At 39.7% G+C, this 21,576-nt stretch overlaps 1 long non-coding RNA gene and 1 pseudogene across 1 annotated transcript in view; both read left to right on the plus strand.

Annotated features, from left to right (window-relative positions):
- Window positions 1–21,576, plus strand: part of LOC130544177 (uncharacterized) — a 144,967-nt gene that overhangs the window by 114,059 nt on the left and 9,332 nt on the right. The window lies entirely within an intron of this gene.
- Window positions 13,255–13,636, plus strand: LOC113241889 (60S ribosomal protein L31-like; annotated as a pseudogene).

Consider the following 21,576-nt stretch of genomic DNA (forward strand, 5'->3'; position numbering starts at 1 on the left):
CACCAAGAATCTGATAGAGATGGAGTCTGTTATAACCAGAATATTTTTAAAAAATTTGGTTTTCTCTCCAGCTCCTCCCAGATAAACAACAGAAAAGAAAGTTAGAGAAACATCATTTGTTTTGATATTAAGCATTTCCCCAATGGTATAATAATAAAAAGTATATTCATACTAAAAATGCAGGATTGTTTGTCATGATGTAATATGACTGGTATTATCAGATCATTGTTTTAGTGGACATTTGTTCTTTTTTAAACTTTATTTTATTGTGGTAAGAATACTTAAAAATTTAAGTGAATAGATCCCATGTTAAGTGTACAGTGTATTATTGTTGACAGTAAGTACAATGTTGTACAGCATATCTCTAGAGCTTACTCATCTTGCTTGACCGAAACTTTATGCCTGTTGATTAGTAGCTCTCGCCTTCCTCCCCTCCCCAGCCCCTGGCAACCACCATTCCACTCTTTGATTCAGTGAATTTGACTATTTTAGATACCTCATGTAATTGGAACCTCTGTGATTGTCTTTCTGTGACTGGATTATTTCACTTAGTATAATGTCCTGAAGTTTAATCCTTTTTTTAAGGCTAAATAATTTTCCATTGTATGTATATACCAAATTTGCTTTATCCATTCATCTGGTGATGGGCATTTAGATTGTTTCCACATCTTGGCTGTTGTGAATAATGCTGTAGAGAACATGGGAGTGCTATTACCTTTTGAGTTTCTAACTTCAATTCTTTTGGATAAAAACCCAGAAGTGGGCTTTCTGGGTCATATGGTAGTCCTATTTTTTAATTTTTACAGGAACCTCCACATTATTTTCCATAGTAGCTACACAATTTAGCATCCGATTTCTTTTTTTTAAAGAGTTTATTTATTTATTTGAGAGAGAGAACATGAACGGGGGTAGGGAGCAAAGAGCAGAGGGAGAGGGAGAAGCAGACTCCCTGCTGAGCAGGGAGCCTGATGTGGGGCTCCATCACGGGATCCTGGGATCATGACCTGAGCTGAAGGCAGTTGCTTAACTGACTGAGCCACCCAAGCGCCCCAGCATCAGATTTCTTCACATTTTTACCAATACTTTTCTTTTGTTTGAACATTTATTATTTATCTCTTTCCAGCAACCTGTCCCACCTTCCTTTGGGGAGTTTTTTTCTGCCCTCATTACGGTTTACAGGTGGGTTGATAATCAAAGCCAAAGCAATCATAATACGGCATCCTCCTGGCCACATGGATTGGTCCAGGGCTAAGCTAGAAGGATTAGAATTGAAGGCTAATTGTAGCCATAATTTCTGTAACAAGGAGGAATTCTTACTGTATTAGAACAGAATGGATGGAGTCAAGCAAAAATCTGTGGTCACTGGCAGAAACGGGAGAGGGAGAGAGCCTGTGCAACTCAGTAGCATGAAGTCTCCAGTCCAAGCCCCTGAGGCTCATTCTTTGATTCTGAGAGCCAATCTGTCACCCTTATGCTTAAGCTGGTTTGGGTTGGGTTTTTGTCACCTTCAACCAAAGGAATTCTAACCCATTCAATTTTACTTTTTAGAGCACCTAGCCATGGTCTCCCTTGGATTCTAGTTGTTTGTGTTTTCATCTTATCTCTTACCCTCAGATGTGAACTTCTTGAGACACAGCACCACGACTGACTTGTCCTGTGTCTTAGATAATCCCTGTTTCATACTAAGTGGGTCTTAATAAGCATTTGCATTTGGTAAAGAAGTTAAATAAATATGTATTTTTTCTATCTATAGAGTCATACTAGCTACTTTTTGTTGAGTATTTGCTATGTGGTAGGTACCTTCCAGAGCGATGTATTTGTTATTTAATCTACAACCCATTTGGGAGGCGCTCTTACTGATTTTACAGATGAGTAGCCTGAGTTTTAAAGAGGTTAAAGCCACTTGCCCAAGGTCTCTTAGTAAATGGTGAATCTTAGACTTGAGCCAGGACTCTCGACTACAAAGCACATGCCTTCAGTGATTGCCTATCAGTATTGGTCCTTTCTACCCTAAAAGTTAGATTAGACATGACTCCCAAATACCTATCTACAAATGGGAGAATTTTGTTGCCTTTAAAGAAAGTTCTGATGTTTGTTACTTTTTACATGATTATAATCTAATTGAACACAGTCCTCAAAGGTAAAATTATTCTGTCTTTCCCCCATATTAGATTGAATTCAGACAAGTGGGCTTTATATATCAAAAAGTCTTGCTTTCTGAAGGAAGAGAAACTATTTGAATACTTAGTGTGCTAGCTATCAGGATTAATTTGACCACTGATATTTAGGCTTACAGTATACTTTTAGGGGTAGAGTTTCATGTTCACCTCATACCGTAATAGTAGGTTTTGATTAAAAGGTGTAGAAATTAATAACTACTTACGAGAAACATGCTTGTTCAAAATGGCTCAGCTGAATATAGAAGGACTACAAAAGGCAAACTTCACCAGTTATGTTTATTCAAGTTGCCTATATCATGTGGTATTCAAAGAATTCAAGGTGTTTCCAATGCTATGACTAATTTAAAGTAAAAGAGGGAACTGACTGCATTCTCATTAATAATTCTAATAAGTCTCAGGCTTAAACCCTGTTTAGGCTAGTTAGTGCTTTTTGAAGCCACAGATACCAAGGCATCCCTGTGCTGCTGGCTATGAGGGATAACATAAGAGAGCAAGGATCATTCAGTACAACTCAAAGTACATGTTTTCTCATGGCTCCTTTATTTCAAACCATTTACTTCAAACCATTACTCCTTTCATTCCATTACTACCTAATGTGTGTCAGGTACTATACTAGGTGCTGGGCAGTCTCATGATGAACAAGACACATACAGTCTCTGTCTTCATGCAGCTTAGTTAAGGAGACAGACAATAAAGAACTAAAGAAATAAGAAAATATCAGGTGGTGATAAGTGTTATGTTGAAAATAGGATAGGGTAATCTGATTAGAGATGATTAAGTTCTTCCTACTTCTTATGTTCCATAGATGAGAGAAATCATATGATAATTGTCTTTCTCTGCTTGACTTATTTCATTTAGCATAATCTCCTCCAGTGCCGTCCATGTTGCAGCAAATGTTGAGAATTTGTTCTTTCTGATAGCTGAGTAGGGGAAGAAAGGGATAAAGAAAGGGGGGGGTAATCAGAAGAGGGAATGAAGCATGAGAGACTATGGACTATGAGAAACAAACTGAGGGCCTCAGAGGGGAGGGGCGTGGGGGAATGGGATAGACTGGTGATGGATAGTAAGGAGGGCACGTATTGCATGGTGCAGTGGGTGTTATACACAACTAATGAATCATCAAACTTTACATCGGAAACCGGGGATGTACTGTATGGTGACTAACATAATATAATAAAAAAACATTAAAAAAAAAGAAATGATTAAGTTCTAAAATGAGGAAGTTGGGTAAGGGAAGGTTCTTCTGAAAGAGCAGAAAAATGAAATACCAAGAAGGAACTAGCCTGAGAAGGTGTAAGAGAAGTACTCCAGGTCCTGAGGCAGAAATAAACTTGGTGCTATCAGATGTTGGAAAGATGATTGGTTAAGTGTCATTTTTTGATAGAATAGCATACAACGATCTTATGGCCCTGCCACTGTTAACTAGAGGAAAGCCTTATAATGATTCAGATCATCCTCAGAAAACTTTGCAAGTATTAGCAGTGGCAATTCCAGAGGTGGTGGGATTAGGACTTATTTTTGTTTCTCTGTGTTTTGTTATATTGCTTAATAATAAACATAATTCTTTTTGCTGAACAAGACAAACATATCCCATGGAAGGCATAGAAATGCACTTGAGGACATGAGTAAAAGTAGATTTTGGGCGGTACTTGGGTGGCTCAGTTGGTTAACTGTCCGACTCTTGATTCCAGCTTAGGTCGTGATTTCAGGGTTGTGAGATTGAGCCCTGAGTTGGGTTCCACACTGGGCATGGAGCCTGCTTAAGATTCTCTCTCTCTCTCTTTCTCTCTCTCTCTGCCCCTCTTTCCCCCTCTCTCTCTGTAATGAAAAAAAAGGGTAGATTTTGCAATGACAATAAAATAAAATTTATTGCAAACTAAAATGTAATTTACTGGAAAACATAAATATGATTTTGGTAGAATTGGAGAGGGAAGGTTTCAGGAGAGCATGGGGCAACCTGTCAGGGAAGGGGGCATTAAAATGAGTAAATGGCTGTATTCTCTCACCTAAACTGGAGTGAAATCTCAGCCTTTCATGAGAAAGGGGGTGATAGCGTCCTTCTGGATTTATGTGCTCAGGCACTAGTCACTCTCATTTTCTTGGTCATTGGATTCATATAGGTGAGCTGGGCTCTATTTCTGTTTTTTAAGTAGGCTCCACACCCAGTGTGGAGCCCAACGCAGGGCTTGAACTCACGACCCTGAGATCAAGACCTGAGCTGAGATCAAGAGTTAGACACCTAACTGACTGAGCCGCCCACGTGCCCCAAGGGCTCTATTATTTATTAATGGCTGTTTAGACTGGGGCTCAGCCTCCTAACTTGTCCTTAAGATGGATTTGCAGCAGTCCCCAGAGCCTCAGCTGGCCAGTGACCAAGCCCTAGAGAAACTCTGACTTGAGCTATAAGTCAGAGTAGGTAGGGTAAAAGAGCAAGCCTGGGTGACCTGAATACTGTCTATTCCTTGTCACTTACTAGGCTATGTGTGGGCAAGCTACTCTCTATCTTGGGAGTCTCACATTTTCTCATCTCTAAAATGAAGAGGCTGGACTAGAACATCTTTACGATCATTTCTAGCTCTAAATTTCTATTTCTGTTCTAAACCTCTTACTATGAAAATTCTTGTGGCTATATTTCTCCCTGAGAGGAGCATAGCACTGACTGATAAGCAAAATTTGGGCCAGTGAAGCATTCAAGCGTGCACAGACCAGAGAGAGAAAAATAGTTGATATGCTAATTTTTACTTTCCCTTTCCTTAGGCCTTTATACAGAAATGTTAATATTGGTGACATTCTTTGGGAAAAGGAACTGGTCAGTAGGCCTTGGATTCTGGCTTATACATTTGGAGAGTAGTTCCTCATAAGCCAAGGCTGAGAGGGCCTTTCCAGAACATCTCTATTCACCCCTAAAATAATATCAAGTCCTCTTCTGTTTTGGTGGAAGGGAGGTTTGGAATAGGAAGCACAGGGTACCTGAAAGAGGAGGAGGGGTGTCACTGAGATGGAATGGAGTGACTTGCCAGTGTCCTCACATTTCCGCTGAGGACTGATTGTGTATGCCTTCTATTGTTTGGGAATGTATGGAAGCTGTGGAGGAAATGGCTTCATTGTATAAAGACACATAGCAATGCGACATAGTAAGAACATTGTTATTGAGTTGCACTGTTCACACCAATATATGATTTGGCTTTTTTCTTTGTTATTGTATTAATTTTGGTAATATTATAAGGAGAGCTTTATTCCAGTAGGGCTTATTAATTGACTGAGATGGGATGAGGAACTGAAAACCTCTTCCCTTCTCCTATCAGAAGATTGTTTTGGAATTAAAAAAAGAACCTAAAATGAGCTGATGCCATTCCAAGCTGTGAATTATTGAGTTACTGATAATAGCAGTGAGCACTGCTCTAGGTACAAAAGATATTAAAAATATTAACAAATGGGAGAAATTATTTCACCAGTTCTGTGTACCTTGATTTCCTCATCTCTAAAATGGGAATAGATTTTGTAAATTGTAAAGTCCTTAAAGATATGTAGAATAATAATTAGTTTATTGAACATTAATAAATATGACATGGGAACTTAGTGGAATGAAAGTGTTAAGGCAGTTCTTCAAATAATTAATCCCCTTCTAGGAGCTCACATTTATTCAGTGTGAGAGTCTCACTAATTATTTGACTAATGCCAACTATATCATACCTACTATGTGCAGGATATTTGGATATAAACAGGCATATATACAGGTTTATATTGAAAACAGTCATAAGAACAGGGTGCATCAATTCATAGGAAACTCAAAGCTCTCAGATGAATTTTGGTTGCCATGGACTGAATTTCTCTTGAGAACTGTCTAGGGTTTGGGGAATTGCTGGTGCTAATAAACTTAGGGGGAGACAAAGGAAGGATTTCTCCAATTTATTGTCATTAAAATAAACTTTCAATTGGAAATAAGTGTTTTTGTAAATTGGTGTCATGTACAAGCCTAGGGAAGAGCATTTCATTAATTCTTAGTTGTCGTTTTGTATCTTACAATGAAATTGCTCAATTCAGGAAGGGGAAAAAGAGTTAAAATGTATGAGTGGCAGAATGAGGTCTCCTCATATGTAAGTGGTGCTTGGTGACCATTTGAGAATGAAATGAAGGTGGGGGCAGAAGATACTTGCAGCAGTTTCTCCTCGCCTTGTATGAATTAATGATTGAAATGTTAGTCACAAGGGAAGTAAGACTATCCCCAAAAGAGGTAACTGAGGGGACTCCCAGGGAAGGGGAGTGTGGAAGGCATTATGAAATAAGATATTCTTAATCTTTTCATAAAATGCATCAGAACGATTGGACAGTCCATTAAAAGTTGGCATGTTACCAGCCACATCTAGACATCCAGAGAGCCTGCTGCCATCAGTCACAAAGGACATTCTGTCCTAGTCACCCTAAGCCAAGACTGTGTAGTAATGGTAGTGTTGGTGACTGAGAGCGTGTCAGTGGGATCATGGCACAAGTTCTGTCTAATATTAATCATGAGGGTTTTTGTGTACCATATCCTCGGTGTTATTAGAACCATAAAGGAGACACAGAGAGGTCATTTTATCAAGTCTCCTCATTGTATGGAAGGGGATACTGGCCCGCTGACTTACCCAAAGATGCACAACAGACATCCTGTTTCTTAATCTGATGATCTTCCTACTATAGGAAATAATTCACTTCGACTCTTGCATGTATTTCTTAAGCATACCACATAAGGCGTTTGAACTGTATGTTCAGTATATACAAGGAAAATCAATATGGAAGGAAATCATTGCAACCACCATGGCCATGTATAGCACTTTTTGTAGGCTGCTGTGGTGGTCATAACCAAAAGAATAGTAGTTTTATTAAGGAGACCAATTGTCGTGGCTCATTATGTGCCAACACTCTCTTACCAAACACATTCTTTCCTGTTTATGTCACACCACCTGAGAAGTTTTGAAATATAAGTCTAGCAAAAGAAAAATGCCAAGTTCTATTACCAGTCGCTTCTAATCTGGGTCATATCAAAGGTTGCATAACATTGCCTACATGTTCAGCATACTCCCGGTGGGAAAGAATAGTAAGTGCTGTCTGATGCATATTTTGTTTCTTGAACACATTCCTTTTATGCCAATAGCTGTGGTGGTGGTCTGGTGGGATCCAGGGCTAAAGGAAAGGACCCACAATGATTTCTTCTTGGCAAAGAAGTTGCTATTAGTTTCCCTCTGTGCTCTTTTCTATTCCCAAACAGTCTTCCTCGTGGACCTCCCATGATTACCCACATCCCCTTCCGTCCCCACCCCATGCACCCCCCAGCCTTAAAAGGTATCTGTTGTATTACACAAGTCCACAGTGTTACAGCAATCTGGACCCAGCTCCCAGACAGATGCTTTGATTCAGGAAATCCTTGTCAGAACACAGACTCAGCTTATACCCGTATGGGATGAATGAATTACAAGAGCAAGTCTTCTGTTCATTTGCCAAGTTCACAGTCCATAGGCACAGAATATTTTCAAGCATGTGTTGACTGGAGATGTATGTTAGTTATATGTTGTAATTCATGGAAGCATCCTTCCTTCCTTGTAACACATCATTTGTCATTCTTTGGTGGGAAATTAGCTATTTCACATATGAGAGTTATTCAAGTAGCCGAATGTTAGCCTTTAAGTACCAAAGCTTGGTTTATTTTAGCCTCTTTTATGGACAGGTTGCTTAAATGAAGTGTATACTCCTCTGCCCTATACATTGAATATCAGAATAAAGTATACTGGCCCTGTCGTTTAGGCTTAAGGGTGAATATGAGCATCAGTGACTTTATTGTGTCCTGATACAGTGTTCTCCACAGGAACTATTAAGGGGTGTGGGCAACTCATCCCTAAACTCAGTGGCCCCAGTCTGTCACACCAGAATATATAAATTCTGGTTCCTGCTTTGGAAAATTCTCTATCTTGCTTTCATTCCTCTGAGCTACCAGTTACAAGAATCTCTTTCTTCTTTCCTGCATCTCCCCCTCCCTCTCCCAACTGCACAGCACCTATCTTCCAGTTGCCTGCAGCTGATATTCTGTGTACTGGGAAATGACAACCAAGCGTGTTAAAATTGTGTATGCAAGATGGAGTGTACAGATTTTGTAAGGTCGCGGAGAGCACTAATGGGAGGGAAGCGTGGGAACAGAAGCATCTAAAATTTGACAAATCTCATTTGAATGCTCAGGGTTTCTTTGTGTCCTTCCCAATTCTAGGCTGTGTTGTAGAGAAGTGTTGTTTACACTGTCTCTTATGGCAGGGCCCTAGGATTCTGCTGAGATGCTAGAGGCAGGAGAGGTGTGTGTATGTGGAAGGGGACGTTTGCAGTGTTAGGGTTGTGGCTTGTTGAAGAGGGAGGCCAGTGGTCACGCTCTGCCTCCACTCTAGCCAGAGCAATGTCCCTTTACATATCTTGTACATTGAAAGTAAGATTTCATTAACAGATATGCGCATGACAAATAAAAAACAAAACAAAAGCAATAACTACAAAAATAAGTCAATTTCCATTCTTTAAAAAAAAAAGATGAGGGGCGCCTGGGTGGCACAGCGGTTAAGCGTCTGCCTTCGGCTCAGGGCGTGATCCTGGCGTTATGGGATCGAGCCCCACATCAGGCTCCTCTGCTATGAGCCTGCTTCTTCCTCTCCCACTCCCCCTGCTTGTGTTCCCTCTCTTCGCTGGCTGTCTCTATCTCTGTCAAATAAATAAATAAAATCTTTAAAAAAAAAAATAAAATAAAAAAAAAGATGAATTGGGATAACTAATGTGGTAGTATAATCAGGTAAATAAATGCTCAGTTACTCTCTACTAGAACATGTTTTATAACCTGATGTTATCATGGGTAGGAAAGGCATTTAACATTTTCTAAGTATTAAGAAGCCATCTAGCCCAAAGAGTTTTAAATCACTATTGAGGATAAATAACACAACATTTAAAAATTGCAAGTACCCTTTACCTAAACTGTACCTTTCTTTTTCCTGAGTTGAACAGTGGAGCATGTTTTAAAACAGTGAAGGCCAATAGAAATATAATGTTAACTACTATGGAATTTAAGATTTTCTAATGGCCATGTTAAAAAAATAAAAATAAATATGCAAAAATAATTGCAATAATTTTAATATTTTATTTAACTCAATATATCCAAAATATCTTCACTTTAACATATAATCAATATAAAAATTATACTGCTTCAGTTTTTAAATTTAAATTACTTAAAGTGATGTAAAATTAAAGATGCAATTCCTCATTCACACTAGCCACATTCCAAGTGTTCTGCCACATGTGTCTAAGTGCGTACTATTTTAACCAGTATGATTTTGGAACATTTTTGATACATCTAAAATGTTCAACAAAGATTGGTTGGCCCTTTCATAGGAAGAGCTTAAAGCAAAATCTCATTAATTCGGGCTCCACTAGTTTGGAATTATGATAATTTTATCAGAGTTCAGCTGAAGTTTACAGTCTGATTGCTCTGTGGAGAAAGGTTTTACTTGGCACATTCACCATATAAATCAGATCACAGGAGGCATGCTTAATCCACTTAAGAGTATTAAGCATTTTGTGGGACTTTAGCACATTTATGAATGCAAAAATATTCTGTATGCATAGCAGAGTGTCCTATATTCATTAAAGGACATCTAACAGGAACCTTTCCTTTGGGACACTTTGTTAGCAGTTAGTTATGATTACACAATTTTTGAAAGATTTATATAAGTCAAATTTACTTTAAAGTTGTTTAAAAACCTGATTTGTTAAGATTTCAGGTAATTATTACTTAAATAGAACTTCACAAATGTAGTCTATGTCAACTTAAATGTAACAGTAGCATGGTGCTTTGTTTCAAGGTGGTACTATCTCATAGGGCGGTGAAATTAAAATGAGATAAGGCACTTTATAACTTGCAAAATATCTCGTGCATGTTATTCATTCATCCAGTATTTCTTTCCTGGCTTTTATAAGCCAATCTTTGCGGTAGATAGTAGGGATATAACTGTGAACTAGATGGACAGACATGTTTCCACCCTCGGGGAGCTTACAAGCTGGTGGTGAAAGATAGGCAAATAAGTAGACAATGAAAATAGAGGGTAGTAAGCAATATGCTAGGGGAAGCACAAGTTGCTAAGAAAACATACAGGAGAGCCATAGAACTCAAACTAGTTGGAGAGGGTAGTCAGGGAAGCCTTTCTGGAAGAAATAGCATCTAGGCTGAAACCTACAAGTTGACTTGGAGTTAGCCAGGTGAAGGAGTGCACTGAATGCTTCAGAAAGAGGAAATAGCATGCACAAAATGTAAGAGGTGAAAAGGAGAGCATGAAGCAGTCCTGGAACATAAAGTAGTTCTGTGCGACTTCAGTAGGGAGTCTGCATGAAAGAGGGAGCCATGACGAAGGTGGGGAGGCCAATAGGAACCCGATCACAAAGGACCTAAGGAAGTTGGACTTTATTTATTTGTTGGTCGGTTTATTTATTTTAAGTTTCCTATAAATTCCAGTTAGCTAATACAGTGTAATATTAGTTTCAGGTGTACAATATAGTGATTCAACACTTCCATAAAACACCTGGTGCTCATCACAACAAGTGTGCTCTTTAATCCCCCATCCTCTAAATTATCCATCCCTCCACCCCCTCCCCTCTGGTAACCATCAGTTTTTTCTCTAGAGTTAAGGGTCTGTTTCTTGGTTTGCCCCTCCTTTCTCTTTGTTCATTTGTTTTGTTTCTTAAATTCCACCTGTGAGTGAAATCACGCGGTATTTGCCTTTCTCTGACTAATTTTGCTTAGCATTAGACTCTCTAGTTCCATCCATGTCATTGCAAATGGCAAGATTTCATACTTTTTTATGGCTGACTAATATTCTAACATCTATCCATCTATCTATCCTATCTATCTATCTATAGATATATATATCACCTCTTCTTCATCCATTCATTAGTTCATGGACACTTGGGCTCTTTCCATAATCTAGCTATTATAGATAATACTGCTATAAACATAGCTGCATGTGTATCCCTTTGAATTAGTGTTCTTCTATCCTTTGGATAAATACCCAGTTGTGTGATGACTGGATCATAGGGTATTCTCTCTCTTTTTTTCTTTTTTTAAGATTTTATATTTTTATTTGAGAGAGAGCGCATGAGAGGAAGAGAGAGAGCACAAGCAGGGGGAGGGGGAGAGGGAGAAGCAGACTCCTTGCTGAGCTGGGAGCCCAATGTGGGGCTCGATCCCAGGGTCCTGGGATCATAACCTGAGCCAAAGACAGACACTTAACTGACTGAGCCACCTGGTAATTCTCTTTTTAACTTTTTGAGGAAACTCCATACTGTTTTCCAGAGTGCCTGCATCAGTTTGCATTCCCACAAACAATTCACAAGTGTTCATTTTTCTCCACATCCTCGCCAACACTTGTTGTTTCCTGTGTTGTAGATTTTAGCCATTCTAACAGGTGTGAGGTAATATCTCATTGTAGTTTAAAAATTTTAAATTTAAATTCGATTTAGTTAACATATACTGTATTATTAGTTTCAGGGGTAGAATTTAGTGATTCACCAGTTGCATATAACACCCAGTGCTCATTACATCAAGTGCCCTCCTTAGTGCCCATCACCCAGTGACCCCATTCCCCCACCTACCTCCCCTCTAGCAACTCTCAGTTTGTTTCCTTGAGTTAAGAATCTGTTATGGGTTGCCTCCCTCTCTGTTTTTATCTTATTTTATTTTTTCTTTCGTTCCCCTATGTTCATCTGTTTTGTTTCTTAAATTCCACATATGAGTGAAATTATATGGTGCTCGTCTTTCTCAAACTGACATATTTTGCTTAGCTTAATACCCTCTAGTTCCATCTATGTCATTGCAAATGACAAGATTTCATTCTTTTTGATGGCTGAATAATAATCTATTACACACACACACACACACACACACAGACACATACATGCCACATCTTTATCCATTCATCTGTTGATGGACATCTGGCCTTGTTCCATGGTTTGGCTCTTGTGGCATTGCTGCTATAAACAGTGGGGTGCAGGTGTCACTACGAATCACTACATCTGTATCTTTGGGGTAAATACCCAGTAGTGCAATTGCTGGGTCATAGGGTAGCTCTATTTTTAACATCTTGAGGAAGCTCCATACTGTTTTCCATAGTGGCTGTACCAGCTTGCATTCCCACCAACAGTGTAAGAGAGTTCCCCTTTCTCCATATCCTTGCCAACATTTGTTGTTTCCTGACTTGTTAATTTTAGCCATTCTGACGGGTGTGAGGTGGTGTCTCATTGTGGTTTTGATTTGCATTTCCCTGATGATGAGTGATGTTGAGCATCTTTTCATGTGTCTGTTGGCCATTTGTACGTCTTCTTTGGAGAAAAGTCTATTCATGTCTTCTGGCCATTTTTTAATTGGATTTTTTGTTTTTTGGCACGTTGAGTTTTGTAACTTCTTTATGTATTTTGAATGAAAATGAAAACATAATCATTCAAAACCTCTGGGATGTAGCAAAAATAGTTCTAAGAGGGAAGTTTATAGTAATACAGGCCTACCACAAGAAGCAAGGAAAATCTCAAATAAACAACCTAATCTTGCACCTAAACAAGCTGGAAAAAGAACAATAAACAAAACTAAAACCAGCAGAAGAAAGGAAATAAAGACTAGAGCACAAATAAATGATATAGAAACTAAAAGAACAATAGGACAGACCAATGAAACCAGGAGCTGGTTGTTTGAAAAAAAATCAATAAAATTGATAAACCTCTAGCCAGACTTGACAAGAAAAAAAGAGAAAGGACTCAAAATTACAAATGAAAGAGGAGAAATAATAGCCAACACCACAGAAATATAAGAGAATATTATGAAAAGCTATATGCCAACAAATTGCACAACTTGGAAGAAACGGATAAATTCCTAGAGACATATAAACTACCAAAACTGAAAGAGGAAGAAATAGAAAATTTGAATATACTGATAACCAGCAAAGAAATTGAGCCACTAATCAAAAAACTCCAAACAAGCCTCTCCCACAATACCTGCACTTCTCCTTTGCAACCAGGGCCCGGCAGAATGGCTCCCACAAAGAAGGGTGGTGAGAAGAAGGGCCATTCTGCCATCAACAAGGTAGTGACCAGAGAATACACCATCATCATTCACAAGCACACCCATGGAGTGGGTTTCTAGAAGTGTACCCCTCGGGCGCCCAAAGAGATCCGGAAATGTGCCATGGAGTAGATGGGAACTCCAGATGTGCGCACTGACACCAGGCTCAACAATGCTATGTGGGCCAAAGGGATAAGGCACGCTCCGTACTGTATCCATGTGTGGCTGTCCAGAAAATGTAACGAGGACGAGGACTCACCAAATAAGCTCTACACGTTGGCTCCCTATGTACCTGTCACCACTTTCAAACATCTACACACAGTTAATGTGGATGAGAACTAATTGCTGATCGTCAGTCAAATAAAGGTATAAAACTGCAAAAAACAATAACTTCTTTGACATCCAGCCATAGCGAATTTTTCTAGATATGTCTCTCAAGGCAAGGGAAACAAAAGCAAAAATGAACTATTGGGACTACATCAAGATAAAAAGCTTCTGCACAGCAAAGGAACAATCAACAAAACTAAAAGGCAACCCATGGAATGGGAGAAGATATTTGCAAATGACATATCTGATAAAGGGGAAGTTGGACTTTATTTTATACCAAGGACAATGAGTGATCATCCAAAGGTTTATGCAGGGGAGTCTCATGACCTGGTTGCATTTCGGATTGAACACTTTAGCTACTTCAAGGTGAAGGGGCTGTGGGAGGGTGAGAATGGAAACATTGAAATTCCTGAGGCCTTGGCTGGAGACCCTGGGGGCCTGATCCAAGGGAGTGAGGGGAGGGAGTCAGAATTTGATTGATAATTAGGAAACAAAAATAATAAACCCTAGTGTTTAATGGGATATAGTTGGAGAGGGATAAGGAGGGGTGACATGGGCAACCGGGTCCTGCCATTCATTAAAAGTGCAGGTGGAGCAGGTTTGGAGGGGTGTGATGAGAGCATGAGGTCACTTGTGGCCATTCTGCAGCTGATGTCCCAGGGGCAGTCTCCAAGTGGGGATGTCCTGTAGTCAGTTGTATTTGTGTATAACCAAAGTCTGCTGAGGTACACTGGCCTTTGAAATTAAAATGGAAATGATTCAAACCACATTCCACATGCAGTGGGAGCTCTACATCCTTCCCAAAGTCTCTGTAGATTCTTGAGAGGGTGATTAATGTTTTTCCTCAGTGCCTCTAGACCTCGATTCTGGGCTCTGTTCAGTTGATGGATCTATGTTTCTGCCTGGTTTCGTGCCACATTACCGCAGCTGTTTAACTAAGCTACTTTCCCTTAATTTTCACAAAACCCAAACCAAAAACTCAATCAGACAAGACCATTGTATATGCGGCAGGTTTAATTCAGTGATTTGTGGAGATGCGAGGGGTTTGGGTGGCAATAGCGCAGAACAATTTTAAAATGAATAACCATCATCCTTGTTCTCGAGAAGCCCTGGGCCAACCTGCCAACCTCAGCTGCTGCCTCCTCCCCCCGAATTGCTTTGCCCTCTCTACTTGCTCGCAGTGCCTGGTAGCGATGGAAACAAACAAAAGCAAAACAAAGCCAAACCTCCCATTTTATTATGCTGAATTTCTTTGTAGTTCTTTTCAAGCTGTCTTTGCATATTCAAAGGTTCGTAAGGTGCTCTACTAACGGTGGTATGTATCTTCCGGTTTCTCACCATCCTCCCTCCCCTCTTCTTCCAACCACCTCATCTTTGTATGGAGAAGGAGGGGTGTGAGTTTTTTTCACCACTGATAGGAATGATCCCCCCAGAAGAGAAGCGGCCGCAGGTAGTATTTATTTTAAGTATCCATTGTTTCCCTTCCTTATATAAGACTGGTTCTTGAGAGTGGGCTGGAGGTAGAGAGCGTCTACTTGAAGCAGTACAAGTGAATGTGATCATCCAAAGAGAATTTGTACAATGAGAAGAGAAGGCGGCCTAGGACGAAAACCTGGTATCCAGAAACATTTAAGCCTTACATTTGAAGGGAGCTACGGAAGCGAAGGGGCCCTCGGAGTGGACTGAGGAGGAGGAAAAGAAGCAGAGAGAGTGTTTTGTCGTGAATACCAAGGTAGGAGTGTACTATTTCTTAGAAAGGAGGTGAAATCTGAATTGTGTGTCTTTGTAACCTGGGCGCCTGCCGGAGTGCCTGGACTCTCATAAATGCTCAATGAATATTTGTTGATTTCAAACAGGCAACCTTACTAATCTGACTTCTATGTTTTCATAGCTGAGAGAGCAGCTGTTTCAGTTCTTTTCCATGTATTTCTAACAGACTCCTCACACTCTCATCACATGGCTTAGCTTGAGGTCCTGTGACAAGTGTTCCCTCAACATCTTTTTTCTCAAACTTAAAGCTTACATTTGTCTCTACTGCCACCATCTCTACCTCAGCATTCCTTTGTCTCTCTCTTCTTTCCCTTGTGTTTTAGAGAAAACAATGTTTTTCCTCTTTTGTCAGGGATTGCTATACTATCTACCGGCTCTTCCCTTCAAGGGAGCTCTGATTTGTGATAATGAGAAGCTCTAGTGAGCAACTACCCTAGATTAAGAAAAGTTATGAACTCCATTATCATTAAACACCATTTGATAAACAGTAACTTTCAAAACATTGCCTCCAGGATAGTGGTGCTAGTGAGGGGAGAGAAAAATGAAAAAGGCTCATGGTGATGAAAACCATGGGAACTTCTGTTCTATGTAACCTCTTTCCTTCCTTTCAATTTGAAACTTCTGGAGAAAGGACTATACTCAGGTCTAGTTCTTCACAACTCACTTGTACTTAACCCCTTGTAGTCTGACTTCCTCTGTTGCCCGAACTGCTCTCCAGGGGATTTGGCTCACCAAGTTTCCCTCAGGCCTTATCCACCTCATGTGATTTGCAGTAGTATTTGATACGTCAGCCTCTTCCTTCCTTTCTTTGATTCACTAATATTCCATTCAATAGCTTCTCAGCTTTTTTCTCCTCTTTATTATGGGAACTTGTCATTTTTTAACTATAGGTTGCCTTTTGAACGGACTCCAGACCTTCACTTTGAACTGTCTACTGTATATCTAAATCAGAACAGCAATTTTAAACTACATATCTAAAAATAAATTTGTACTCGATTGAATCCTGATTTAAAAACCAGCTATAGAAGTCATTAGTTGTAAAACTGGATAAATTTGGACATGGACTAACTATGATGTTAGGGGATTATTAATTTTTAAGGTGTGATGTTGGTATTGGAGATTTGTAAGAAAACAACCTTATTCTTAGGAGATGCATGCTGAAGTACTGAGGGATAAAGTGTCATGATATCTGCAACATACTTCTAAATAGTTTTTGAAAAATACACATACATACACACAAACATGCATAGAGACATAAAGCAAACATAACACAATGGTGACAATTGTTGAATCTAGATGGTTGCTATAGAAAGATGCTCATTTTGTAACTTTTTTTGTATGTTCAAAAAATTTAATAATAAAAAATTGGGCAACAACTTAATAATCTCCCCATTGGTCCCAAACCAACTCTTCCTCCTCATTTTCTAATAACACCATAGTCTGCAGTGTAGTGGACACCTATGAATTGCTTACCTGGCACACCTTTCCAGAAAGCACCTCTGTCAGCCCTCCACATGGCTGCACAGTGCATTGTGTGTTGTGTGGCCCAAAGCACCTGAGCAAGTCCTCACAGATAAACCCATTCTCTTGGATTTTTGGATTTGGGACTTGGATAGCCACTTAATGCCTGAAGCCATAAGACGTAAAACTTTGAAACATTGGTTGCCGAGTTTTCTGCCATATGAAAAAAGAGAGTTTGCAGTGAGGGAAGACAGATGAACAAAGGTCAGAGGCAGGGAATAGAGGGTCGTGTTGACATCTCTGTGGACCATAAAATTTTTAATTGAGAAAATTCAATCTCCATGGGTGCAGAGGTATCTTGTAAATTCAGAGCAAATTCTGCTAAATGGATAATAATCTTAATTCTTTTTTTCCTATTTAATTTTGTAAATATTTTAACCTGAACTTTTTTTTTTTAAAGATTTTATTTATTTATTTGACAGAGAGAGAGACAGCCAGCGAGAGAGGGAACACAGGCAGGGGGAGTGGGAGAGGAAGAAGCAGGCTCCCAGCGGAGGAGCCCGATGTGGGACTCGATCCTGGAACGCTGGGATCACACCCTGAGCCGTAGGCAGACACTTAACGACTGAGCCACCCAGGTGCCCCTAACCCGAACTTTTTAACATGTACTGACTTTTTGTCTCCACTCAGAGATGCCTTCATTCTTTTTTTTTTTTTAAAGTAAGCTCCATGTGGAGCGTAATGGGGGGTTTGAACCCACGACCCTGAGATCAAGACCTGAGGTTAAATCAAGAGTCGGACACTCAGCCAGCCAGTTGCCCCTTAGAGATGCTTTTTTTTTTTTTAAAAGATTTTATTTATTTATTTGACAGAGAGAGAGAGATAGCCAGCAAGAGAGGGAACTCAAGCAGGGGGAGTGGGAGAGGAAGAAGCAGGCTCCCAGCAGAGAAACCTGATGTGGGGCTTGAACCCAGAACGCCGGGATCACGCCCTGAGCCGAAGGCAGACGCTTAACGACTGCGCCACCCAGGCGCCCCCTTAGAGATGCTTTCTTAAACAAATATTTTATAAGACAAAATTTGTCAAATAAGTTGTCTGAATTTATGATTTTAAGGAATTCCTTGCCAATTTTAAATGGTACAAAATCATAGGCCTTCTAGATTTTATTCTGTTATGGTACAGGATGTCTATTTATCCAACTAAAAAAGGAACTTCTTGAAAAAAAACTCTTCTCACAAATAGTAATAATCCAAAACACAGTTATATAATGTAAAAATCAAAATTTGCCTACCATATGCACTGTCATTGTTTGATTTGTTTCAGTCTCTTCCTTGCTTTTGTAGAAATATATTTTAGTATCTTTTGCAAACTTCATTTTCAGTAAACAGAATTCACTAAAAGCTTCAAAAGGTAAAACTTTTATCAGTCCACTTACTAAAACCTCAGATAAGATTTTTAAATGATTTTTAAATGATTCTGAACAAAACACAACCAAAATTTTGATAACTAATTTACAAGAAAGTTCAATTTTAGAGGGCACTTAGGTTGATTTAAAATGTATTTCTTCAAAGGCTCAAAAATGTCTGAAATGTAAAAAGTGAAAAAGCACATACCAGTATAGTGGAGTAACTTTTGGTGTTCCCATTATCTTCTTGATGAAAATGCTGTAATTGACTTATATTACTGTGTATATGTAAAAATATTGGTACATTTTGACAAGTACAGCTTCTATTTCAACTGGGAGACATCCACAAATAAATCAAAGTACATTTATGCTCCATAGTTTTCTTTTTAGATTAGCAAAAACAATGTTTTTACAGTGACATTGTGCCTTACCTATGTTTTGTATTTGTATTGCCACTCAAAAACATTTTGTGTTCAATGTTGAAACTTCTAACTGAATTTACAATCAAATTCTCAACAAAGTCAGATATTTCACCAGAATTAACTTCCATAGCTTTAATGTGACTCCATGAATTGAATGAAAGAAATCAAATAATTATTGGGTATTCTATTTGAAGCATCTGACAGCCCAGATACAGTTAACATCTTTTAACTCTTTCTGAGATTTTTCTGCTAATGGGACCAATATATTAACAGCTATAGCTTTACCCTCCCTCAAAGTATTAGGAAATTTGGAATGGAAAAGTGATTTAAATTAATTAAGAGCAGTCATTTGGTCTAAATGAAAATCACATTTTATGGAGTGTTATGTAAATCTACCCTCTGCAGCTGCACGTTTTCTTTGGGCAGATTCTTCTTAAAATAACTGCTCATTTTTGAAGGAGATGCTGATGCTTGTTCAGCATATTTGTGTCTTCTGGTTATCATGTGGGCACAGTGATATCACTTTGGCTCCCATGGTGGAGAGTAAATGCTGGCAAGCATTTTGTGCAAGTTTCCCATTCATCACCAATTTTTTTGGGAAGTGGAAATTTGGTACTTAATTTTTCATTAAATACGCACTTTAATATTTTCAGTTTTTTGCTTCCCAGAGGGATTCTTGCAAAATGAGAAAGTATCGCCAATCAAAAGTTATACGTTTTCACCATACAGTAAATAACAGATTCACTGTAACAGGAGCAAGCAGACTACTTTCCATACACTAGTGCAAGGCTATGCGTCTGTTCCTGTTTATATACACCGAACATATCCTGCTTTGAGCAACTTGCAGGTCAAGGCCTGGACCACAGCAGAACTTGGTTGTACATCAAGTGTCTGGCTAGGGCAACAGAGGCAAATAATTCCCCTGTTCCACCGGAAACTGGGAAGAAGTAGCTGTCCCTAGCACCTTACGTCAGAGAGCAGTGAGTGTGCTGCAGTTATGTCCTTGAATGGTAAGTGTTCATCATGGATCAGCAGAAATGGTTTTTAATTGGTTATCTTTTAGATTTACCAGTTTTTTAAACTGAGCAATCTGTGCACCATACATGCCCCTCGCACACTTCTAGAGGAAACCGTGGCAGAAGCTGGGTCCACAAAATAGAGGGTACCAAACACACCCCAGCTTATTTTAATGCAACTACTACTAATAATGCTTCATTTAAAAATCAACAGGGCAAATGCTAAACTAAATGGGATTCTGGAACAATAGGCATATACGAGGACTATCCTGGAGAACTGGGATATATAATTATCTTATGTTTGGCTCAATCTAGGAAAACCCATACATTCACGGATAAAATTCCTTTAAACTTGCATCGAACGTGGACTATATTTGTTTCTGATTGGGGTCCCCATAAGCCTCTCACATCCAGTAAGCATGAGCGGTCCTCTTTGAAAAAGGCTGTTTGACAAAATAGGAAGAGCCTGGTTTTATCTCTTGCTTTCTAGCTGGTGTGACCTTTGAAATTTACTTGCTTTCCTCATCTGTAAATAGGGGTTAAGATGCCCATCTTATAAATGGGTTGGATTGTTTGTTGTCCACCTAGCATCACCCTCATTGTTCTCTAAAATTTCTCTGGCTCATGGGGGAGAAACTTAGAGCAGCATTTCACACAATCCCTTTCTGGCATGACTCTGCATTATAATCTTCCAGTGGAGGGGAACTTGTGTGAATTTTGAAAGGGGAAAGAGGAAGAGAAGCTAGATCATTTGCAGCTGCTTCCCTTGGTTTTCAGAGTTCTCCCAAGATTCCCCCCACTAAAGTGCTGTGACAGCTGAGATCATCATAGTGGCCTCCTTGAGATTTCTGTACTTTCAGATTTCTGGAGAGTGGCCTTCCTGAGTTTCATTCCCTTAGCCCTGCCAAAGGTTGTAAAGCTTCCAATTCCCTACATTCAACCTTTCTATTTAATATACAGAGTTTCTTGGTTTTCTTGATACACTCTAACAGATAACTGGGGCGATTGTAAGGATGAAATTACAGGTAAGGTGTAAAGCACCTACCACAGAACTTGAGAGGCACCGAGCAGATATTCAATCAATAGTAGCTGTCCGTATACACATCAGTAGAATGCCTTAATTGATTCTGTTTCTCATTCTTGTTGCTGGGTGAAGTGGGGAGACCTCTGGGCCCTGAGGATTTCCCCTGGCCTGTCCCTGGGACTTTGCTGGAGGCTTGATGAGAAAATAATTCAAGGATGGACCATACTCCGTGTTTGAGGGGTGCAAGTGAAGAGTTTATTAGAGAGAGTACACTCTTGAGAAGCGAGAGCAGCCAGCTCAAGGCAGAGCTGTGCCTGCGGTTCGGGTCTGTCTTTTATTGGCAGTTGTTCACTAAGGGATGGAATATTTATTATCTGGGGAGGGGATTTCTTTGGGAGCAGGGTTTCAGTGCCTTTTTTCCCTTACTTGGTCAGGGTTTCCGGCCTTCTTTGTCTTGGGCCTGCGGGTTGGATCTGGCTTCTTGTGGCTTTGTTCCTGGAATGCTGCCAGGACAGATTGCTAACTTTCCTGATAACGGGCCTTGAGTCACACTTTGCTGGCCTCCAGGTATCCTGTTAAAGCCTAACTAACTGCCTACTCTAACAATTCTATTTTAGGACAAAAGCCTGTGCTCTATCTTTGTACCTCCGAACCCTTTCTCTGGTTAGAAGCCTCTGGCCATTGCCTGGAAGATGGCTTTTGCCATCCATAGCTCCCACCTGCTCCATCTCTGACAGTTGTTGGCCCACGGTTCTCTTTCCTGTCTGCTGGACCAGGCATATCAGGTCCAGATAAAGAAGCTTTACAAGGATGAGGTCTGAACTTCAGAGGAGGAAAGTGGGATAAGAAGAGGAAAGCCTAGGA

This window comes from Ursus arctos, chromosome X (genome assembly GCF_023065955.2).
Source record: "Ursus arctos isolate Adak ecotype North America chromosome X, UrsArc2.0, whole genome shotgun sequence".
NCBI classification, from domain to species: Eukaryota; Metazoa; Chordata; class Mammalia; order Carnivora; family Ursidae; genus Ursus; species Ursus arctos.